This window comes from Mobula birostris, chromosome 7 (genome assembly GCF_030028105.1).
Source record: "Mobula birostris isolate sMobBir1 chromosome 7, sMobBir1.hap1, whole genome shotgun sequence".
Taxonomy (NCBI): Eukaryota; Metazoa; Chordata; class Chondrichthyes; order Myliobatiformes; family Myliobatidae; genus Mobula; species Mobula birostris.
In genome coordinates this window covers 17,376,360-17,402,217 of record NC_092376.1, presented here as the reverse complement: position 1 = coordinate 17,402,217, position 25,858 = coordinate 17,376,360, and the positions used below count along the sequence as shown (strand labels likewise).

Sequence of the window (25,858 nt, the reverse complement as noted above, 5' to 3'; positions counted from 1 at the left end):
TATTTAAAAATTATTTTATTTATGTTCAATGCAAAGGATGTCTTTCAGGCAAAATGAAACAGCTGTTGCCCAATTAATTCCGTATACTATTCCTAACCAAGTTATATTTCATTGGAAGCTAAATTTTGACTTGTCCCTTTGCACTTCCAATTTCTGAATTTGCCCACATTTGGAAAATAGCTCACGTGTTTACTCCTTCTACCAAAGTGCACGACCATACTCTATATTCCATCTGCCACTTCTTTGTCTGTTCTCCTAATCAGTTTAAGTCCTTTTACTGATTCTCTACTTCAACACTTCATGCCCTTCCTCTAGTCTTTGTACTGTTTGCAAACTCGGCCGCAAAGCCATCAATTCTGTCATCCAGATTACTGATATATAATGTGAAGAGAAATGGTTCCAACATCAACCCTCCCAGAACAGAATTAATACCAAATGCCAATTGGAAAAAGCCCCCTTTATTTTCACTCTTTGCCTCCTGCCCGTCAGTCAATTTCTGGTCTCCATCCCATCCTGTAATACCACGGGCTCTTGTTTGACAGCCTCGTGTGCAGCACCTTGTCAAAGGCCTTCTGAAAATCCAAATAAACATTATCCACTGACTCTCCTTTGTCTATCCTGCCTGTTATTTTCTCACAGGATACCAACAGATTTGTCAGGCCAGATTTCCCCTTGAGGAAACCATGCTGACTTTGGCCTTTTATTATCATATGCCTCCAAGTACCCTGTAATTACATCCTTAATAATGGACTCTAACATCTTTCCATCTACACTGGGATTGGACGGAATAGACTGTAGGAATAAATTGCATCATCTTGTTGATAAAGACAAGCTGTTCTAACATACACTCTCTCAAAGATCAGATTAAAGTTCCTAACTTTAGAAAATATGACCACAAAGTTTCATATTGAATGCAACTTTAACATTTTCATCTTATACGGATTTGACGGAAATGCGATTTGACCTCCGATTAAGACACATCCACTGAGAGTTAATTAGAGCTCTAAAGATCCAAAGATTACCTAAAAGATATCTTGAATGGTATTTAGTGAATGTTTCTCTGAATCAGGTAAATTTCACATATCAGGACATGTTCAGTAATTCAGTTTAAGCTCTCGCTGGGAATAAGAAGTCCTAAGCAATCAAATGCAACATTAATTGAAGGATTAGTCAGCAATAGATCTCTGAACCAGGCCCACAACCACTTTACTTAGCATGATTTTTATCACACAAGACCTTATGTTACACTTTACAATTGCGTGATAAAACCATCCCATTATATAACCATTATATATGGAAGTCGCAGTAGATAGCAGTTAGTTTGTTGCTAGTAAGGCTAGGAATGTTCTGGAGTTGGAGTTCATTTTTGATCCCGTCTGAAAGGAGTTTGTACGTTCTCCCTCTGAACCAATGGGTTTCTTCCAGGTGCTCCAGATTCCTTCCACAGTCCAAAAATGTACCAGTTAGTAGGTTAATTGCTCATTGTAAATTGTCCTGTGATTAATAATGGCATCCGTTAGTCTTCACTCTCCCGGGCGCAGGCCTGGGCAAGGTTGTATGGAAGACCAGCAGTTGCCCATGCTACAAGTCTCCCCTCTCCAGGACACCAATGTTGTCCAAGGGAAGGGCATTAGGACCCATACAGCTTGGCACCTGTGTCGTCGCAGAGCATTGTGTGATTAAGTGCCTTGCTCAAGGACACAACATGCTGCCTCGGCTGGGGCTCGAACTCACAACCTTCAGGTCGTTAGTCCAATGCCTTAACCACTTGGCCATGTGCTCACACATTGTCCCGTGATTAGGCTAGGGTTAAAGAGGTGGGTTGCTGGGCAGTGTGGCTCGTTGAGCCAGAAGGGCCTCCTCCACACTGTATCCCTAAATAAGCTACTGGAATAAACAAGTAAATAAATAAACGTTCAAGGCCACAATATGGAAAATGTGATTGCCGTCTAGATACATTTTAAGAATATTATAGATAAATAAAAGAATTTCCTTTGGCCATCCCACCAGCACAACATTGCTTTTTTTCTCTTCTCGTATCATCATGCTTCTCTGAATCAGAGTCAGAATCAGGTTTAATCTCACTGGCATTGTTGTGAAATTTGTTGTTTTACAGCGGCAGTACATTGTGGTACATAAAAAATGATAAATTATGACAGGAAATATATATATATATATTTTAACTTACTTTTAAGGTAGATGTAGGTAAATTCTGAACAGGCAAAGGGGTGTAAGGTGACTAGGTGGTAATGAGTTAGAAGAGATGCTGGAAATCCGACACACGCAAAATGAAGGAGAAACTCAGCATGTCAGGCAGGATCTATGGAAAGCAATAAGCAGTCGATGCTTCAGACTGAGACCCTTGAAGACCTGTGTGCTAACAAAGGGTCACAGCCCGAAACATTGACTGGTTCTATGTATTGATGAGATCAGAATCAGGTTTAATATCACAGACGTATGTCGTGAAATTAGTTGACTTTGCAGCAGCAGTACAATGCAAAAGAATAATAATAGAGAGAAAAAACTGTGAATTACAGTATATATATAATAGTTAAATTAAATAAGTAGTGCAAAAATAGAAATAAAAAAGTTGTGAGGTAGTATTCATGGGTTCAATGTCCATTCAGAAATCTGTTTGGCAGAGGGGAAGCATCTGTTCCTGAATCGTTGGGTGTGTGCCTTCTGGTTTCTGTACCTTCTTCCTGACTGTAGCAATGAGAACAAGGCATGATCTGGATGATGTGGGTCCTTAATGATGGATTCACTGCTGCAAGTATATTCTGTGCTTATGGTCCAGACATAACAGACCATTGTAATGTGGGGAGGCTGTGTGTCTCAGATGCATTTGCTCAATTTGAAAGAACCCCCTCCCCACCATACCATCAATGACACAGGTGTAGATGTTTGCTGCATCTCTGTGGTCATTGCAAACTACAATCTGATTCTTTGCTCCTCAATATGACTCCTTTTTAACTGTAGTTGTTGACCTAGTTAGCCACAAAGCTGCTGTTACGGCTGCTTTGTGAAAAGGTGAAAAGTAAAGGAAGCCTTTAGCTGCTGAGGTTAGTGGTAACTTCTCTATTTTGTGATACCAACAGCCGGCATTTCTAGGCCAATCTGAAGTTGATGCCTCAGGCTCAGCAAAGGACACCAAGAGGAAGTAATAAAGATGGGGACAGTGGTGGGTGTGAAGTTAAATGAATGACAGAAACTGCAACACAAGTCATCTGAACCTACAATGCCAATATAAGCATGATTTTAAAAAGAAACAGGTGCCTTTGTATTTTTTAAAGATGATATCAGAATGTTTAATATAACAAAGTGAATTTTCATTTATATAGTACCTAGAAAGCCACAAATAGCCTGAAACATACTTTTTATTCTGTTATTGTATCCTCCAACCTGATGAGAGGCATGTCGATTTCTCTAACTTCATGGATTTCTCTTCCCTTCCCCTGCTCTCTTTTTCCATTCCCCATTCTGGCTTCCCTCTTACCCCTTCTCTTCTCCTCACCTGCCCATCACCTCCCTCTAATGCCCTTCCTTCCTCCTTTATCACCTGTTGGATTATACTGCTTTCCTACCCCCCCCCCCACCCCCGCCACCAACTTCTTATTCTGGCTTCTTCTTTCCTTTTCTGTACTGATGAAATGTCTCATCCAAAATTGCTTTATTACTGCCTATTATGTCACTGCGTTTAGGACTGCAATGAAGGTCCTCCGTCTCTGCTCAGGTCTTGCTTCATCATGTCAGTAGCTTCCTCTTGGTTTTCCCTATTGTCAGTCATGCAAGTCCCTGGTGAAAACTCAAGAATACCATTACACTCAGTTGTAGCCATAACTATTTTGTTTTTACCAGTCAGTGTTGTTTGCCCTGAGTTGAAACCCCAAACCTGGAGGACTGGTGGGCCACTCTTAGTCTGGCCTTAACGCTTTGACCTGTTTAGTTGGGTGACCTACCAAGCATAAAGCCCTGACTCCAGCCAACATAGCTGTCTGGGTCTTTGAGGCACCGTCAGCTCAAAATGCTTGTTTATTCCTCTCCATAGATACCTCCTGACCTGCTGAGTTCCTCCAGCATTTTGTGTGTTTTGCTTTTGAAGTCCATCCAGTGCCAGAATGAAGGAAACATGGCCGCAAATGATGGCAATAGTCCATTAATGAATAACTGACTATGACACAACAGAGCATTCCCCTGTCATCTTCTAAGGGAGTTTTTTTGTCTTCTTCAAAAACCAGGCAGGACCGCTACCTAATGCAATGTAAAAAAGACGAAGTGCAGCTCTTTCCCAATATCAATACACTAACGGCTTTTGACTCGGTGGCTAGAAGCACTGTGGCATCTCACCAATGAAAGACGTCGGAAGAGTTTGCACAGCAGACAGGTACAAGAGGTATTTTGTTCTGTGCGAAGATTTACAAACTCCAGCGGAACAAATGATCAATTTGTTTTGCTGCTGAAAAGAAACAGAAAGTAAATTTATTTTCAAATTATGCATATGTCACCATATATTACCCTGAGATACATTTTCTTGCAGACATTCACAGTAGAACAAAGAAATACAATGAAAAATAGAATGCTAAAAGTATAAAATAGAAGGCCATTCCACCCATTGAGTCTGTGACAGCTCCCAGCAGAGCAATTCTTCCAGTCCCCTGGGTTCATACCCCATGCCACCGCAAAGTAGTCTTGCTCAGGCACTGATTTAATTTCCTTTTAAAAATATAACATTTCTATCACATTGACAGGCAGTACATTCCAGATCGTGTCTGACATCTGAGTTTAAAAAAAGGTTGTTGATACAGTCAGTCTTGAATTGTGCCTCACATTTTAAATCTGTGTCCACTTATCCTGGAAACATCTGAAGCCTGGGCATGAAAGGGCTAATGTACGAGGAGTATTTGATGGCTCTGTACTGACGCTCACTGGAGTTTAGAAGAATGTGTGGGAGGGGCGTGGGGAGGGAACCTCATTGGAACCGATTGAATGTTGAAAGGTCAAGACAGAGCGGATGTGGACAGGAAGACTGCAGATGCTGGGAATTCAAAGCAACACACACAAAATGGCAAAGATGGCGGCGCAACGGCAGCGCGCGCAGCCTTTCCAGTGATGAATATCTCTAATCTGTCAAGTAGGGGACCGTGCACAATTCTGATTTGATGGAGACAGACGTGAGAGCACAGAGGAACATCTGGAAAACTTCTGAAATGCCCGCTTCGCTGCTGCTGCTACTGTGTAGTAACCGGAATCTCTGGAGCTGAAGGCCCTGAAATCCTCGGCTTTGCGTGTTTCAGCGGCCAGAGCGAAGTCGAAGGTGCTCAGCAGAGGATGGCGCTCGGGAGGCTGTATCGGAGGGCTGGTCAGAGGCTCAAAGTTTTCAGACGGATGGACTCAGTGTCGGCTGTGGTCGGCTGCTTCCAAGGCATCGACAAGTTGACGGTGCCTGGAGGTTTATGGCAGGGAGTTTCTCCCTTTTGCCGCCGCTATCGGGGACTCAGGAGTCGATCGACTCAGGGACTTTGAGACTTTTTTTTTACCGTGCCCATGGTTTGTTCTTCATCAAATTATGGTATTGTTTTGCACTGCTGTAACTATATGTTATAATTATGTGGTTCTGTCACTGTTAGTCTTTGGATTGTCCTGTTTTCTGTGATATCACTCCAGAGAAACATTGTATCATTTCTTAATGCATGTATGCATTTCTAAATGACAATAAAAGAGGACTGAGTGTTCTCATAATCTAAAGTGCTAGAGGATCTCAACAGGTCAGGCAGCATCTACGGAAAGAATGAAACAGTGGGCATTTCGGACTGAGACCCTTCCTCAGGAACGGACAGCAAGGGGGATGATGCCTGAATAAAAAGGTGGAGGAGGGAAAGGAGGATAGCTGGAAGGTTATGAGTGAAAGCAAGTGGGTGGGAAAGGTCGAGCGTTTGAGCAGAAAGAATCTGAAAGGGGAGGAGAGTGAACAATAAGAAAGAGGGAAGGACCCGGGGGAAGTAATAGGCGGGTGAGAAGAAGTGAAAGATCACAGTGAGGAATAGAGGAAGGGGGTGGGGTAAATTTGTTTAACAGAAGAAGAAATCGATATTCATGCCGTCAGTTGGAGGTTTCCCTCAAATATAAGGTATTGCTCTTCCATCCTCAGGCTCAAGAGGAAGCCATGGAACCAACACATTGGAACAGGAATGGCCTCCAGGAAGGCATGCTTGTAGTGGATGGTGCGGAGATGTTCGACAAAGCAGTCCCCCATTTACAATGGGTCTCACCAATGTAGAGGAGGCAGCAATGGGAGCACCAGACACAATAGATTCGCAGGTGAAGTTTTGCTTCAACTGGAAGGACTTTTTGAGGCCCTGAATAGAGGTGAAGGAGGAGATGTGTGAGCAGATGTAACACAAGCCATTTGCAAGGCCCTCCAGGCATTTAGTGGGGAGGGATGGACAAGGAAATTGCAGAGGGAGTGCTCCCTACAGAAAGTGGGAGGAGGGCAGGGAGAGGTAAAGATGTTTTGTGGTAGGATCCCTTTGGAGATGGTGGAAGTTATGGACAGTAATGTGTTGGATGCCGAGGCTGATCGGGTAGTAGGTAAGGAGAAGAGGGACTCTATCACTATTATGGAGGCAGGAGGATGGGGTGAGCATGGACGTACAGGAAATGGAGGAGATGCAAGAGAGAGCAGCATCAATAGTGGAGAGAGGGAAGCCCCTTTCATTGAAGAAGGAGGACATCTTTGATGACCTCGAATGGAAGGCCATATCTCCTTGGAACAGATGCGATGGAAGTGAAGAAACTGAGAAAAGGAACTAGCATTTTTACAGGAGATAGGGTGGGAAGAGATACAGCTGAGATAACCATGGGATTCTGCAGGTTTATAGATGTTCATTGTTGACAGTTTTTCTCCAGAGATGGAGACAGAGAGATCAAGAAAGGGGAGGGAGGTGTCAGAGATAGACAGAGTGAATTTCAGGGCAGGGTGGAAGTTAGAGGTAAAATTAATGAAATTAACAAGCTTAGCATAGGTGCATAAAGTAGCAACAATCAGATGTAGTGGAGAAAGAATTGTGGAGTATGACAGAGAAAGGCTTCAAACATGGACTGTTCCACATAGCCAATGAAGAGGTTGGCATAGTTTGGGTCCATTGCAAGTGCCCATGGCTGCCACTCAAGTTTGGAAAGAGTGAGAGGAGCCGAAGGAAAAATTGTTCGGGGCGAGCACCTGTTCTGCCAAGTGGAGGGGAGTGGTAGATGAGGGTGATTGGTTGGTTCTTTTACCGAGAAAGAAGCTGTGGGCTTTGCAGCCTTCTTGATGGGGGACAGAAGTCTATATAGGGACTGAACATCCATGCTGGAGATGAGGTGGTCAGAGCCAGGGAACTGAAAGTTACTGAGAAGACCCATATTGTTTTGAATACCAGGAAATCTCATTCAAACCAACAAAATTCCTAAGCGGATTAACCAAGTAGGAGCAGAAACGTTTCCCCTGGCTGAGGTGTCTGGACCCAGGGGTCATTGTCTCGAAATAGGGCTATTCAGGACTGAGATAAGAAGTTCATCAAGAGCAAGAGGAATCTTCTTCAATTCTTTACATTTGAGGATGGTTATGTTTTATTTATTGAGTGTAGTTAAGGAAGAAAATGTTAATGTTTAGAGAATGTTAATTTTTTAGATATTAAGAGAATAAAGGGACATTGTGTAGTGCAAGAAAATGGCATCGCGACAGTGGACATGATCTTACCAACTGGAACATGGAACATACATCAGTACAGAACAGGAATAGGCCAATCATTCTGTGCCAAATAAATTACAAAGTTAAACTAAATCCCTTCTGACTGCATATAGTCAACATTCCCCCATTCCCGGCATATTCATGCCGGATAAATGCTATTGGTGTACTAGCTTCCACCATCACCCCTGACTGTGTGTTCCAGGCACCTACCACTGTCTTAGAGCAAAAAACTTGCCCTGCACATCACAGTGATAGAATTATACATACAGCACAGAAACAGGCCCTTCGGGTAAACTTGTCCCTATATGGTATTGTGCAGAAGTTTTAGGCACATATACATATATAGCTAGGGTGCCTAAGGATTTTGCACATTACTGTATTTGTCAATGTGGAGTGGAGAGCAAGTTTGTAAATCTGGCGGGAGCAAAGAATGTTAGGAATGGTGAGGGTGGAGCGTCGCGGGAAGGGTGTGGGGAGGGGACAGAGAAGTGCCAATGCAGCTGATGGTGCAGATGCAGTCTCACCCAGCCCTGAGACACCAGGCAAGGTCACTTGATTCCAAACAATTACAGAATGTCTCTCCGCTCCTTCTCCTCTCCATTCCCTTTCCCAACCATGACTCCCCTTCTCCCTGCCCCCTTCCCACTCCCAGTCCACAATAGAGACCCATATCAGAATCAGGTTTATCATCACTCACATAGCTCATGATTTTTTTTTTGTGGCAGCAGTAGGTGCAATACATAAAATTACTACAGTACTGTGCAAAAGTCTTAGTCACCCTAGCTATATATATGTGCCCAAGACTTTTGCACAGTAATGTACATGTCACCCTATGCCCTCTAGTTCTTGATTCCCCAACCTGGTGATTCTATCTATCTGCTTATCTATGCCAATGTGATTTTATATACCCCTATACGATCACCCCTCAGTGTCCTATCCTGCAAGTGCTATAAGAAATAAAGTTCTAGCCTGTCCCACTTCAAGATATAGTTTAGTCCCACAAGTCCTGGCATACTGGCCTTCATCAGTGGGCATTGAGCATAGGAGTTAAGAAATTAAGTTGCCATGATGGAATGGCAGGGCAGACTTAATGGGATGAGTGGTCTAATTCTTCTTCCATGTCTGTGGCCTTGTGCTAAAATCTGCTGCTTGCCTAGATGGGCTCTACATATTGTGGTTACCTGCTCAGTGTCTGCACCAGTTGTGTGCTTGGCTTTGGTGCGGCAAATGATATCAGGGTGGTTACAGAGAGCGAGGGAAGTCGGTGTGATAATCTCACGACTGTGTTGGCACACGATTGGATGGCTGTGTCAGCAGGGACATCAAGGGAGCGGCCTTGGCCGTGCATCCTCGATCGGGCATCCACTCTGCAGCCGAGGGGCTGCACTGATGTGGCGGACAAACCTGTTGCGGCGGGAGTGAGCCTGAGGACTTCCAGTATCTGAACGTGACTCACCAAAGCTATCTGCCACATTTACAGCAGGACCACAGGTTGGTGAGCTGGAACCATGAACCGTCTCCATGAGATGAAGGTAACGCCCGGTATGATTCATCCGGGGCAATAAACTGCCTGCCTGACCAGTGTCTTATAAAGACTCAGCATTATCGCCTTGTTTTTTTATATTCTAGTCCCCTTGAAATTAATGCCAACATTGCATTTGCCTTCCTTACCACAGACTCGACCTGTGAATTAACCTTCTGGGAGTCTTGCACGAGGACTCCTAAATCCCTCTGTAACCCTGATGTTTAATCCTTCTCCCCATTTAGATAATACTCCATACTATTGTTCCTTTTACCAAAATGCATTATCATACATTTCCCAACACTGTATTCCATCTGCCACCTTTTTGCCCATCCTTCCAATTTGTCTAAGTCCTGCTGCAATCGCATTGCTTCCTCAGAATACCTACCCTTCCACCTATCTTTGTATCATCTGCAAACTTTGCCGCAAAGCCATCAATTCCATTATTCAAGTTATTGACAAACAAAGTGAAAAGTAGCAGTCCCAATACGGAGGAACACCACTAGTCACTGGCAGCCAATGGGAAAAGGCCCCTTTTATTCCCACTCACTGCCTTCTGCCTATCAGCCATCCCGCTATCCATGCCAGTATATTTCCTGTAGTGCTGTAGGATTTTATCTTGTTAAGCAGCCTCATGTCTGGCACCTTATCAAATGCCTTCTGAAAATCCAAGTAAATGACATCCACTGCTTCTCCTTGGTCCATCCTGCTTGTTACTTCCTTGAAGAACTCTAACAGGTTTGTTAGGCAAGATTTCCCTTTACAGAAACCATGCTGACTTTGATTTATTTTATCATTAGTCTCCAAGTACCCTGAAACCTTATTCTTAACAATAGACTTCAACATTTTCCCAACCACTGAGGTTAGGCTAACTGGTCTATAATTTCCCTTCTTTAGTCTTCCTCCCTTCTTAAACTGTGGAGTGACATTTGCAATTTTCCAGTCCTCTGGGACCATGCCAGAATCAAGCAGTTCTTAAAAGATCATGACCAATGCATCCATTATCTCTTCAGCAAACTCTTGTGGGACTCTGGGATTTGGGATGTAGTTTATCTGGTCCAGGTGACCTATCTACCTTAAGACCTTTGAGTTTGCCTAATACTTCTTCCTTTGTAATAAAAGAAGTCCGAGACACTTCCTCAATACTGGAAAAAGGGAGAAGACACCAGAAAAGTAATGTTGCTTAAGGAAAGGAAATGGGTGGGAAAAAAAGCCAAGGACATCCAGCAGCTGTCTTACTCTGTGGATATTCAGCATTACCAAGACCACTTAAGTCTTAGCAAGCCAAGATTCACTGCACTGGCGGCCAAGATCTGAGGAGAGCTTATAAAAGACAAAGACAGTTGTTGTTTACAGAAAGGACCATGTCAAAGATGTTCTCATTCAAAACTCTGTCTTTGAAGTCAGTATCCTTAACTCCCATCTAAAACATACTAGCTGCTATAAAAGTGCGAACACGAGGAAATCTGCAGATGCTGGAATTCCAAGCAACACACGTAAGAATTGCTAGTGAACGCAGCAGGCAAGGCAGCATCTCTAGGAAGAGGTACAGTTGACGTTTCGGGCCGAGACCCTTCGTCAGGACTAACTGAAAGAAGAGATAGTAAGTGATTTGAAAGTGGGAGGGGGAGGGGGAGATCCGAAATGGTAGGAGAAGACAGGAGGGGAAGGGATGAAGCTGAGAGCTGGACAGGTGATTGGCAAAAGGGTTATGAATGGATCATGGGACGGGAGGCCTAGGGAGAAAGAAAGGGGGAGGGGGGAATCCCAGAGGATGGGCAAGGAGTATAGTGAGAGGGACAGAGGGAGAATATATATTTTTTTTCTCTCTCTTTTTCTCCTTTGATCAAAAGGTAAGGGGAGTTTACCTCAGCTTATGTGGCTGAATTGAAGAGATTTTCTGAGTATTGCCAGTTCAGTAATGGGCTTAATGATGCACTGAGACATCATTTAGTTTGTGAAATCTTACAAGAAATCATACACGAGCAGCTCCTAACTAAGGCACAACCCACATTTTAAAAGAACATTTGAAATCACTGTATCAATGGCAACAGCAGACAGGGACATAACTGAGTTGCAGTCGGAAGGAAAGTGAATGTGAACAAAATTTCAACATTTAAACAGAAACCTGTCTGGCTGAACAAATTGTGTTACCCTTGTGTCAGGGACTTACATGCAGTACCCCAGAACAATATAGGTTTAAAGATGAAACTTACAGAAAATGCAACACAATAGTACACATATAAAGAGCATGTTGAGCAGATAAAAATAAATTGACTTCACTGGGAAGAGAACATTAGAAAAAGTCAAGTTGTAGCTTCCAAAGGAATATTAATTTGCCTGCAGTTGATCAAAAATCTGTTAATGATGAGAGTGATACAGGACTGAGTAGTCTTAAGAGTTACATGTGAAAATTAACAATGGACAAGCAAAATGGCTGAAGCCAGAAGTGAATGGCAAATTAATTAAAGTAGAATGGGCCACTGGCTCAGCTGTTTCAGTCATTCCACAAAATGAGTTTGAATGGAAGTTCAAAGATACTGAACTATAGCCTGTAGATATCCAACTAAGGACTTATACTGGAGAAAAGATAACTCCTGTGGGTATGACATTTGTAACAGTGAAACACAAAACCTAACAAACCACATTTGGCATGTATGTGGTAAAAACAGAAGGGCCAGCATTGTTGGGCCATGATTGGCGAAGACAACTACATCTTGACTGGAGATCCATTCAGCATTTGCATGCTATATCCCCTGCCAAAGAGCCAACTGAAAGTGAATTAAGAAGGGTACTGGATGGTGCCACAGCAGTGTTCAAGGATGGCATTGGAAAACTCAAACATATCAAAGGTAAAAGACCCCTAAATGAAAATGCCATGCCAAAGTTTTGCAAAGCCCTTCTATTTCCTTATACCATCTGTGATAAATCACCCAGTGACCTAGATCACATGGAGGCTGAAGGAATTCTTTCTAAGGTTGAGTGGAGCCCATGGACAACGCCAGTGGATTCAGTCACCAAGAATAATGGGTCCGCAAGGATTTATGGCGAATTTAAGGTCACCATCAACCCAGTATTATAAGCAGATAAATACCCTCTGCCCTCTTTGCAAACCTTTCTGGAGGGAAATACTTCAGTATAGTAGACTTAGCTGAGACCTATCTACAAATGGAGATGGAAGAAGAGTCCAAAGTGTCTCTCACATAAGCAGTCACAAAGAGCCTTTAACAGGTTTATTTTTGCAGTAATAGCTGCATTTGCAGTCTAGCAGAAAGATACGGAGCTGGTGCTGCAAGGCTGCCCAGGCACTCAGTATTACCAAGATGACGCTATTGTTTCATTGTTCAAAGTAGCTTCAGTATCAAAGTAAATATAGGTCACCATATACAGCCCTGAGATTCATTTTCCTGTGGGCATACTCAGCAAATCTATAGAATAGTAACTATAACAGGGTCATGAAAGGTCAACCAGAGTTCAGAAGACAACAAGCTGTGCAAATGCAAATAGAAATAAATGGTAATAAATAATGAGAGCATGAGATAATGAGATGAAGAGCCCTTAAGGTATGATCGTTGGTTGGTGAGGCATCTCAATTGATGGGCAAGTGAGTGTAGTTATTCCCTTTTGTTCAAGAGCCTAGTGGTTGAGGGGTAGCAACTGTTCTTGGTGGTGTGAGCCCTGAGGATCACATGCCTTCTACCTTATGGCAACAGTGAGAAATGAACAAGGCCTGTGTGGTGATGAGCTCTGATAATGGATGCTGCTTTCCTATGGTAGTGTTTCATGTGGATGTGCTCAATGGTTGGAAGGGCTTTACCCATGAGGAACTGGGCTGATTCCACTACCTTTTGCATGATTTTCCATTCAAAGACATTGGTGTTTCCATAGCAGGCCGTTATGCAGCCAATCAATACGCTCCACCACACAGCTATACAACAGGCACAACACGCTGGAGGAACTCAGCAGGTCGGGGAGCATCCGTGGAAACGAACAGTCAACGTTTCGGGCCGAGACCCTTCGTCAGGACTGAAGAGGGAGGGGGCAGAGGCCCTATAAAGAAGGTGGGGGGAGGGTGGGAAGGAGAAGGCTGGCAGGTTCCAGGTGAAAAACCAGTAAGGGGAAAGATAAAGGGGTGGGGGAGAGGATAGGCAGGAAAGGTGAAGAAGGAATAGGGGAAAGCACAATGGATAGTAGAAGGAGGCGGAACCATGAGGGAGGTGATAGGCAGCTGGAGGAGGATGCAGAGTGAAACTGGGATGGGGGAAGGGAGGGGGAGGGAATTACCAGAAGCTGGAGAATTCAATGTTCATGCCAAGGGTCAAACTCAGGTTGGAGGAGCAACACCTCATATACGATCTGGGTAGTCTCCAGCCCCTTGGATAATTGAATAAAATTCTTCAGCAGCATTGATGTCTTACTGAGAAAAAGCATAGCAACTGAGTGGCAGAATCAAAGGTTATTGTTATAGTTATTATTCCATTATGCATTTATTCAGTATTCCTGCAAGAAAATTAATCTTGGGATTGTATATGGTGACATATATGTACCTGGATAATAAATTTATTTTGAACTTTGAATGTTTATGATCTTATAGTTTGAGCTCCATTTACATTATGATATCTCAAAGAAAGGTCATAGAATATACCCTAAGGGGTTGTGTCACTGCCACGAACTGTGCTGCAGGGTCTGCGCAGCCTTGCAGACAGGCTGCAGAATGGACTTATCAACTAAGCTTGTGAGTATGCATGATCTAACCAGTTAGTGCTTCATTGTGGGGAATATTTAACTCCCTTCCTCTCGTTGCAGTCTTGTTGAGATTTGACCAAAAGCACCGTACCACCGATGCTTGCAGCTCACCTTCGCTCTTCTTCCAGGAAAGAAGACTAATGTTCTGATTGACACTGTAAAGGAGCAGTATTCATTTAGTATTAAGTTCCTGCCTCCACACAGTGTTGGCGTGAACTTTCAATTTGAGAGTTTTGGTTCACAGCCTTGTCACCCTAGCATTTATTGGTTCCTTTTCTTTAATTCTGCACTGTCCTTTTTCAAAGTCACTGAGCTGCTCATCTGCTTCAGTGTCTCTCTGTCTGTACTTTGACCATAACTTCACACTTGTGTCAGGTTGATCTCAGTCTGCTATGGCAACAGATCTGCTCATGACTGATTGAACCTGCAGAGTGATAAATACAATGCAGATCATCACTTTCTTCCATTCAGTCTATCTACATGATCAAAACTTCTCCATGGACGGCTTCCAGACCGTTCCGGCTGACCGGAAGTGCACTGAGAGCGGTAAGCGTAAAGGAGTTGGGTGCTTACTGTTCTGGTTAACAACAGATTGTGCAATCTGGGTCATATTATGATCGAGGAATGTGTTTGTAGACCGGATATTGAACTTTTTACTGTTGGACTTTAGCCACATTCCACCGAGATACAACACTGGGCGGCACGGGAGGTCGTTCCTGCCTGTGGCCATCGAACTTGCAGCTCCTCCCGTGGAGGGTCAGACACCCTGAGCCAATAGACTGGTCCTGGACTTATTTTCCATCTGGCATAGTTGGCATTTTGTTGTTTGATTGTTTGTGGTTTTTGTATTGCTATATTTACGCTCTATTCTTGGTTAGTGCGGCTGTAACGAAACCCAATTTCCCTCGGATCAATAAAGTATATCTATCTATCTATCTATCATTGCTCCACGGAGGGCAGTAGTATTGTAAAAGTTGTCTGGCCTTTTCTCTCTTCTACCTTCTGGGAGCTCAGGCAGGAGATTGAAAGCTGGGGTGTCCTGATTGATGAACAGTTTATTTCCCGCTGCCATCAGACTTCTGAACCAACTCCCTGTTTCAAATCCCCTTTTCCAATGGAGTTGCCACATTCTACCACCCTTAGAAGGTGGAGCGAAGTCAAGATCACGCTAAATGGCAACTCCTTTGCTTGCATCTTTGGAAACAGCTTTCTTTCTATCGTTGATATCTCTTTTCTTCCTTTTCAGGGTGTGGGGGGGGGGGTTCTTTTGACCTGGAGTTATACCCTGATTTTGGTTCTTTGCGGGAATGGGACTTGTTCTCGGGACCTCACGACCAGCTGCTTTTTGATATCCCAAGGATGCGGCCTGGAAGACGAGTGTGCCTTCAGGTTTCCAGATTTTCGTGGCTCTGGGGACGTGCTGATTCTAGTCCAGTGCTCCTGACTGAGGCATCGCAGGAGAACACGGAACATCAGGAGCAGTGGGTTAGCTGCCCGGGGTTGTGTGTTCTGAGAGCTGTGCCTTTTTTGTGCCGACTCTCTGGGCGCAGAGCTCGGAAAAGCGACGCAACAGACTTTTAACATCATAATTCAGTAAGTTGTTTGTTATGTCTCCCCTCTCGCTGTGAAATGGGATACCTCATTTTCCCTTATTAAGGAGAAAGACAGAGCCTGTGGTATGTCAAATTACTGGGTGAACGAGTAGTCTTTGGGGTACTGCAAGTCTGTGTCTTTACTGATGTTTTGCTGCACGCTTGAGTGCCCGGAGGAGGGTGCTGATGCTTTTTTGCTGGTGGGGGTGGGGAGGGGTTGTTGCCTTGCTGCTGCTTGTCGTGGGAGGGGGGAGTTGGTGGGGGGCTTTGGGGTTCTAACATTTTAACTGTCATTCATTCTTTGGGCCACTTCTCTGTTTTCATGGATGTCTGCAAAGAAAAAAGAATTTCAAGATGTATATTGTATACATTTCTCTGATATTTCAATGTACTTCTTGACCTATTGACTCTACCTTTTGGTTATTTTGTTACTAAACACAAGAAATTCTGCAGATACTGGAAATCCAGAGTAACACACACAAAATGCTGGAGGAACCCAACAGGTAGCATCTGAGGAATAAACTGTTAAAGTTCCGATGAAAGGTCTCAGTGTGAAATTTCGACTGCTTACTCCTCTCCATAGATGCTGCCTGACCTGCTGAGTTCCTCCAGCATTTTGTGTGTGATACTCTGTCGTTGACACCTCAGTGTTTCTGTTTGCTCTATTTCAGATTGCACCACAATATTTGGACCATTCTGTTGTTTTGCCTTCATCATTTTATTTACTGTTGTATTTATTATTAGAATGTAATTTGTTTATTCTGTGAGTTTCATTCATGCAAGCAAATTTCAATGCACCCTGGTGTAAATGAATCTGAATCAAAATCAGTTTTAATAGCACTGATATATATGATATGAAATTTGTTGTTATGCAGCAGCAGAACTTTGCAAACTTCCTGTAATTCACAGATTTCTGAATGAATATTGAACCCATGAACACTACCTCACTACTTTTTTTATCACTATTATTTAATTGAACTATTATTTATATATATAATATTATATATTTAATAGCTAATTTAATTTAATTTAACTATTATTTATATATATATAAAAAATCATTTATTGAAATTAATAAGTAGTGAGAAAAAATAATGAGGTAGTGTTCATGGGTTCAATGTCTATTCAAAAATCTGATGGCAGAGAGGTCGAAGCTGTTCCTGAACCACCGAGTGTGTGCTTTCAAGCTTCTGTACCTCCTCCCTGGTTGTAGCAAAGAGAAAAGACATGTCCTGGGAGAGTGGGGTCCGTAATGATGGATGCAGCCTTTTTGAGGCATCGCTCCTTGAAGATGGTGGGGAGACCAGTGCACGTGGTGAAGCCTGCTGAGTTTGCAGCTCTCTGCAGCTTCTTGCAATCCTGTGCAGTGGCTTCACCCTACCAGACAGAGATACAACCGGTTAGAATGTTCACCATCATACATCTGTAGGTATTTGCGAGTATCTTTGGTAACATACCAAATTTTCTCTAATTCTTATTGAAATATAGCTGCTGCCGTGCCTTCTTTGTAACTGCATTGAACTGATGAGTCCAGTATAGATCCTCCAATGTGACAGATATCGAATTCAAAGTGGAGTTTATTGCGATACGCGCAAGTGCATGTGTGCACAGGGGAAATGGAAAACTTACATGCAATTTCTACAAGAAACAACACGATTCAGGAAAAAAAGCGAACTGTTGTGCAAGGTGGTCATGGTGTTGCACAATTGAGGTAGTAGGGTCGTGTAGGTTGGTTTAGAACTGAGTGTCTGAGGGGATATAACTGTTCTTGAACCTGATGGTGTGGGAATTCAGGCTTCTGTACCTCCTGCCCAATTGTAGCTATGAGAAAGAGGCATGGCCCGGATGGAGGAGATCTTTGATGGTAAGTGTTGCCTGTTTTTGAAGGATGCCCCACTAAATCCCTCTGGAACTCCTCTGACCATCCAGCACCACTCTGTCCCAATCTTGATAACAGATTTTTATGTTTTTTTATGACACTGATTTATCTTGTTATTACAAGGACATAAAAGAAATAAGGCACCAGTTTAACCTTATACATAATCCTCATGAATTGCAAGATGGTTTCCTTCAGTCACCTAAAAATAGCTCAGATTGCTCAAAGCTGCAAAGTCGCTCCGCACCACTCACCTCAGCAGCAACTGATGTCTTCTGTGGTTACCATTTAAACATAGACCTGCTTATACAGGGCTGACTAATTAAGGGTAACTTAACTTCAGAAAAGCCACCAGCGTTGGAAACCATTCAACCTATCTGGGTTGTGCTGAGCCAGCGGTTGGGCATCAACTGTCTGCTTCTGTTGACAACTCTGCAATTTCTTCCTCGTAAACAGCTAAACGTGGGAACCAGTATTTATAACCTTGGGTTATTGGTCTATTATTGTCACGTGTACTGAGAAACTGCAAAAGCTTGCTTTGCATGCCACCCATTCAGTTCATTTCACAACATCAATGGCTATTCTGAGGGGGCATAATTTAAGGTATTCTGAGGAAAGTTTTTGGGTTTTGATCATTAGTATTGAACCTGGTCTAGCTGATGACGGGACCTCTGTCTCCAGGCTCGAACTCTGGGCATGCTGACTCACTGGCTCTCGTGCCCCCCCATGCATCCTGCCTGCAAGGATATCCAATCCCAGGACCCAACAACCTTGGACAGCTCAACGTCTGCGGGTGCCCCTCATCTCCTGTCCATTTCACTGGCCTTCTAGCATGGAGCAGAGGCTGAGAATCCAGACCTTCTTTGTCACCCGTCCACATCATTGCCCATTGAACGTGGCATGTGGGGCAGAGGCCTAGGCTTCAGATGTCCTTTGTCACCCGTCCATCTTGCTGGACCTCATCCAGAGAGCAGAGGCCTGACCTTGAGCTCCTCCACATCCTTGTCCCTAAACCAGGGGTTCTTAACCTTTTTGATGCCATGGACCCCCTTGGCAGTCTGGTGAAACCTATGAACACCTTCTCAGTATAATATATTTAAATATATAAAATAAAATACATTGGATGACAAAAGAAGATTACACTGAAATATCATTAGCAAAATATTAAAAATTAGAAATTTGTGATATAGTAATATATGTGCTGCTTTATTCTTGCATTAAATAACACTATACATTTAAAATATAGGCAAGTTAAAATGAAATTTTATTTTTAAAGATATATCAATGTGAAGACTGTTGTTGCTTAGCTTGAATAAGAACATTAAACTGTGGGGTGGGTGGTCCTTGACAAAGTGACATGCATGTCATGTTGGATATCCAATCGATTTTGACTTTTTGTTTTAATGGTTACAGGTGTTGAAAATCCTGATTCACAAAGATGTGTTGTTGCAAATGGAATTAAAGCTTCCATAGCTCGATTTACAAGGCGAGTATAAGCTTCTCTCGAGGAACACCAGAATTCTCCGAGGCTTTTTGAGTTAAACTCCAATTGTAGTAAGTTTGTTTTGTCCTGAGAGCAATGAGTTCATCTTTGGGTAGATTGACACCTTTGATACAGTTAATATCAGAAAGAAAAGGATTGCTGATCCAAGGTTCAACTTTAATACCATCAAGATGGAAATAACTTTTTAACGAGTTCTGAAGTGTTTCTGGTTGTTTGCAGATGTGCCTCTTCAAAGATATTGATAGAAAATTTGTATTTCAAGTCCATCTTGGTAAAGCACTTCCTCCAACATTTGAAAGGCTGCAAAGATGCTGGCCTCTACTCCCTTCTTCCATATCAGCAGCTCAGCCAAAGAAGTTTGTAATTTTCCAGTAGCATCTATAATGGTGACTTCAGGACCTTGACTTGAAAGAGTTATTTCATTCATATGGTTAAAAATATCTGCCGGGTAAGCCAACTCATAGATGCAAAACTGTTCCCAGAGTGGATTTTCTTTTTCTTTCAGAAAAAGTGAAACTCTGTCCTTAGTTCGAACAAGCACTTCACGACTTGTCCTCTTGAAATCCGGCAAACTTCTGTGTGGCGGAGAAGCACTTCATATTCTGCACCCATTTCTTGAAAAATTCTTTTAAAAATACAATCATTCAGAGTACTGCTTCTAAGAAAGTTGATGACTTAATGGCCGTTGACAAAACTTCTTTCAGGGTTGTTGGAAGAATCTTTGATGTCAGTGCATATCTGTGTGAAAAACAGTAAGTGACAATGACGTGAGATGTGAGGAACTTCCTTTTTAACTAAAGTATCAATAGCAGATATATTACCACGCATCGCAGGAGCTCCATCTCTGCAAAGAATATGAAGTATTTCTTCCCAATCAAAGTTTTGTTTGTCAATTCTTTTTACTATTTCCAAAATGTTCATGGTCCTTGTAATTTCTAAAAGGGACTCACAAGATAAGAATTCTTCTTTGATGGCGTCAGTACATAACTAACAAAAGCAAGGAGCTAGCTACATCAAGATTGTCTGTAGTTTCATCATGTTGCATACTGAATGGGAATTGAGAGGCTGCCTATTCCTCAGCGACCTTCTTCAAAATGTTACAAGAAGTATCAACTATTCAAGAACATATCACATTATTTGATAAGGGAACCACTTCCAATCTTTCTCTGTTGTCCACAAACCAGCTTGACCATTTCCAGTGCACAGAGCTTTACTAAAGTCTCTCCAATAGTGAGGGGCTTCTTTTGTTTGGCAAACCAGTAAGCAATTTCAAGAAATAGTTTTTGAGAAATGGCAAACCCAAGTTTTGGATGTGTCCCAACTTTTTTGAATTGAACTTTTTTTCACACAAAAAACCAACATCTTTGGATGCAGTTTCAGGATGGTTAGATGAGGTGCTCTTTCAGTTTTGCTAGCTTTGTACTTCCACTTACAAGAATTTTTCTGCACAAAAAATGCTGGCTTTTGTGTCCTGTTACATTTATTAATGCAAGCAAAGCAATATAATACATAGTTTTCATTCTGCAACATTTCAACTTAAATTGGGTCTGCAAAAAAATATATAAAATAGATAAAGCTAAAATAAGATATTTGTTTCAATTGGTATTTTCTTATTTGAAACTCATTATTTTCGTATGGCTTTTAAGTAATTTGTTTGATAAATCTGCAAAGAAATAAGTGATCTGTATGTTAATTGTGTGAAGTGTATGATATTCAAACAATTTGTATAATAAGTAAGTAAAATAAGGCAGGTTTTAGAACTTATCCAAAGTTTTAACAATTTTAATGGCTTTTAGATACTTGGAGAGGCACAGGGATTACAGCAGACGCTCGGGCATCATGTCCTTCCTGGAATCCGGATAGTGTTGCTCAAGAAGTTGCATGGTTTAACAAAAGGCCACACAACAAAATGGAAAGTTAAGAATTCTCATTTGAACTGTCCAGTTTTGCAAAACTTTAATGAACAATAAAGACAACTCACCTCCTTCTATGCATTGATTAACAAGCAATTGTATGTAGGGAATATTGGAGAGCAACATAGATGTCTGGATTACAAATGTGAGAACAAAGGACTTCATTGTTTGGTGGCTGAAAGACTATTAGGTGTAGGGCTACACGGTAGCTGCCCTGCTACTTTGCATAAGTGTCTGCAGACAGGAAGGTTGCAATTATATTTGATCTAACAGCGGGTCTAATAACTACCATAATTCTGAAGTAGTGATGAGTGTACTGTAAACGATATTTTGAGATGTTTCTAACAACTGTAAATTAATATGAAAATGTCAGTGATTTCTATTGGTGATAAAGTCATAAAGTCACAGACACTGCTTATACTACTGTAGTTTGTTGCCTACATTCATAATTGAAGGAAATGTGAAATTTCATTTGGTAAGTAGTAAAAATAAAGATGTAAATTTTTTCCCATCCAAGCTCACAGACCCCTGGAATCCATCTGTTCACTCTTGAGGGGTCCGTAGACCTCACGTTGAGAACCCATGCTCTAAACCCTATTCCAACCTCTAACTGCTCCACATCTCTGTCCGTAAACACTGACCTGAACTTTAACTCCCCTCTCTCCTGAAAACCATCTCTACAAACTTAAAAAACGGCTAGATCTGAGCCACGGCCTCAGTGAAGACTGGAGCTCTGCACCATCTTGACCGGATAGAAAATGGGTAAGATGGCCAGCATGGAATTTCTAGGCCAAAGAGTCTGTTTTTATGTTATGGGGCTGTCTGACTTTATCATTTTATGATCCAGAAAGACAGTTATCACATCAGTAAAACATCATTGTCATACATTTTTGGAGACTAAGAGCATGCATTACACATTTAGAAAGTAGTTTTAACTTGAGAGAGGGCATTTTTTTCATCACTCATCATTGTGCTTGAGTTTGCTAAACTCCCTCCACTCATTAGATCAGAAATATGTAAATTTATGTAATTTTATAAGAACTGAAATATCCGATAGTTAGAAGTAAATTCATCTGCGTGAAACTGATCACACAAGTTTATTTTGCTCAGCCACGTCAGCTTTGATTTTTTTTCAGCACTGCACTGAGGTCGGTGAACAACACCATTTAAATCAAGATTGTGATCTTGGATTTTGTGTGTGTGTGAACTCCTTATAAGGAAGTATACTTAGGTGATACATGTGCTTCTCAAGGAAGTGGAGCACACATGTCTGACGGGAACAAGAGCCAGACAAAAATGAGCAAAGATCTGAGAAAAGTAAAGTTGAGTTCCGCTGAGGACATGGGTATCATTGAAATAAGGATGTTTGAAAATGGTTCTATACATCTCGCTGCAGCAGTAAATCAGTCAGTTTAATCAGAGACCCAACCCACCCCGTATATTCCCTCTTCTAGTCATAGTCATAGTCATAGTCATAGTCATACTTTATTGATCTCGAGGGAAATTGGTTTTCGTTACAGTTGCACCATAAATAATTAAATAGTAATAAAACCATAAATAATTAAATAGTAATATGTAAATTATGCCAGGAAATAATTCCAGGACCAGCCTATTGCTCAGGGTGTCTGACCCTCCAAGGGAGTTGTAAAGTTTGATGGCCACAGGCAGGAATGACTTCCTATGACGCTCTGTGCTCCATCTGGGTGGAATGAGTCTCTGGCTGAATGTACTCCTGTGCCCAACCAGGCCATTATGTAGTGGATGGGAGACATTGTCCAAGATGGCATTCAACTTGGACAGCATCCTCTTTTCAGACACCACCATCAGAGAGTCCAGTTCCATCCCCACAACATCACTGGCATTACGAATGAGTTTGTTGATTTTGTTGGTGTCTGCTACCCTCAGCCTGCTGCCCCAGCACACAACAGCAAACATGATAGCACTGGCCACCACAGACTCGTAGAACATCCTCAGCATCGTCTGACAGATGTTAAAGGACCTCACTCTCCTCAGGAAATAGAGACGGCTCTGACCCTTCTTGTAGACAGCCTCAGTGTTCTTTGACCAGTCCAGTTTATTGTCAATTCATATCCCCAGGTATTTGTAATCCTCCACTATGTCCACACTGACCCCCTGAATGGAAACAGGGGTCACCAGTACCTTAGCTCTCCTCAGGTCTACCACCAGCTCCTTAGTCTTTTTCACATCAAGCTGCAGATAATTCTGCTCACACCATGTGATAAAGTTTCCTACCGTAGCCCTGTACTCAGCCTCATCTCCCTTGCTGATGCATCCAACTATGGCAGAGTCATCAGAAAACTTCTGAAGATGACAAAACTCTGTACAGTAGTTGAAGTCCGAGGTGTAAATGGTGAAGAGAAAGGGAGACAAGACAGTCCCCTGTGGAGCCCCAGTGCTGCTGATCACTCTGTCAGGGACACAGTGTTGCAAGCACACATACTGTGGTCTGCCAGTCAGGTAATCAATAATCCATGACACCAGGAAAGCATCCACCTACATCGCTGTCAGCTTCTCCCCCAGCAGAGCAGGGCGGATGGTGTTGAACGCACTGGAGAAGTCAAAAAACATGACCCTCACAGTTTTCGCTGGCTTGTCCAGGTGAGCGTAGACAAGCCTCAACTCCTCAACTCCTAGTCAGGGCTGGTAGGCGAACTGGAGGGGATCTAAGTGTGGCCTAACCATAGGCCGGAGCAGCTCCAGAACAAGTCTCTCCAGGGTCTTCATGATGTAGGTGGTCAATGCCACTGGTCTGTAGTCATTGAGGCCACTGGGGCGTGGCGTCTTCGGCAGAGGGACGAGGCAGGACGTCTTCCACAGCACAGGAACCCTCCAGAGCCTCAGGCTCAGGTTGAATACATGGTGAAGTACTCCACATAGCTGAGGGGCACAGGCTTTGAGCACCCTGGTACTGACACCATCCGGTCCTGCAGCCTTGCTTGGGTTGAGACGTTTCAGCTGTCTTCTCACCCGTTCAGCTGTGAAGCCCACCATGGTGGTTTCGTATGGGAAGGGGTATAGTCATGAGAGCAGGATGGGGGACTATGAGGAGGGGTAGGAGGGGGGAGTGGAATATGTGTTGGTTGGGGGCCGACAACAGATGAATCATGTGGGGGATGGGCAGGGCCCACGATGTCAAATCTGTTAAAGAACAGATTAAGTTCGTTGGCCCTGTCCACACTGCCTTCAGCTCCTCTGTTGCTTGTTTACCGGAACCCAGTGATGGTCCTCATCCCACTCCAGACCTCTCTCATGTTGTTCTGCTGGAGTTTCCACTCAAGCTTCCTCCTATACCTGTCTTTAGCCTCCCTGATCCTGGCTTCTCCCCTCTCCCGTTGGGCAGAAGATACTAAAGCCTGAAAGCACTTACCACCGGGCTCATGGGCAGCTTCTATCCCCCATTATCAGACTCTTGAACAGACTTCTTGTACAATAAGATGGACTCTTGGCCTCACACTCTACCTCAGATTGATTTGCACTTTATCATTTACTTTATCATAAAGTTAGGTCTTTATTCTTTGCAGCGTAGAAGGTTGAGGGGGGCTTGATAGAGGTATTTAAAATTATGAGGGGGATAGATAGAGTTGACGTGGATAGGCTTTTTCCATTGAGAGTAGGGTAGATTCAAACAAGAGGACATGAGTTGAGAGTTAAGGGGCAAAAGTTTAGGGGTAACACAAGGGGGAACTTCTTCACTCAGAGAGTGGTAGCTGTGTGGAACGAGCTTCCAGTAGAAGTGGTAGAGGCAGGTTCAATTTTGTCATTTAAAAAAAATTGGATAGGTGTATGGACAGGAAAGGAATGGAGGGTTATGGGCTGAGTGCAGGTAGATGGGACTAGCTGAGAGTAAGCATTCGGCATGGACTAGAAGGGCTGAGATGGCATGCTTCCGTGCTGTAATTATTATATGGTTATATATTTACCTGCACTGCAGTTTTTCAATACCTTGATTCTACACTGTTATGCTTTTACCTTATTCTAGCTCACTGCACTGTGCAATGATTTAATCTGTATAAACAGTTTGCAAGATAAGCCTTTCACTGTATCTTGGTACTTGTGATGATAATAAACCAAAAGCAATATTATTAGCCTTTTCTATGCCAAGACTACTATGATTAAAATTATGAAAGGGCTCGTATGGTCAGCACAGTGGCAAAGCTCGTAGAGCAGTTACTTCATCGTCCCAAGAGACCTGAATGATCTCATATGCTGTCTGTGTGGAGTTTGCATGATCTGCTTGAAGTTCCCTCTGACTGCTCTGGTTTCCTCCCACATTCCAAGGATATGTGGGTTCATCGGTTAATTAGCCACTATAAATTGTCCCTAATGTGTGGATGGGTGACGTATGATGTTTTTGCACTATTTTTAATCTATTCAATATACATATATATACTTACTGTAATTTATTTACTTCTTTATTTATTTTCTTTCTGTATTATCATGTATTGCATTGAATTGCATTGTCCTTGAATGGAAAATCCTACAAAAAGTAGTGGATGGGGCGCATCCCATCACGGGTAAACCCGCTCCACCATTCAACACATCTATTTGGAGCATTGTTGCAGGACAGCAGCATCCATCATTACGAACTTCTACCACCCAGAACATGTTCTCTTCTTGCTGCTGCCTCCAGAAAACAAAAGCAGGAGCCTCAGGACACACACTACCAAGTTCAGGAACAATTATTACCCCTCAACCATCTGACTCTTGAATCAAAGGAGATAACCTCATTCAACTTCATTTGCCCCATCACTGAACTGTTCTCACAACCAATGGACTCACTTTCAATGACTCTTCATCTCATGTTCTCAATATTTGTTGCTTACTTAATTATTATTATTACAATTCTTTCCTTTTTTTGTATTTGCAGTTTGTTGACTTTTGCACACTGGTTGTCTGCCCTGTTGGTGCAGCCTTTCATTGATTATATTACACTTAGTGGATTTATTGTGTATGCC

General features: G+C 42.7%; 1 long non-coding RNA gene across 1 annotated transcript in view; it reads left to right on the top strand.

The window, feature by feature from the left end:
* LOC140200030 (uncharacterized) overlaps nt 1-21,781 on the top strand; it is a 67,935-nt gene extending 46,154 nt beyond the window's left edge. The window contains exons 2-3 of the long non-coding RNA XR_011886548.1: nt 18,879-18,951; nt 20,766-21,781. This is a non-coding gene — a long non-coding RNA (uncharacterized lncRNA). The remainder of the gene's footprint in view (nt 1-18,878; nt 18,952-20,765) is intronic.
* Nucleotides 21,782-25,858: the final 4,077 nt, after the last annotated feature.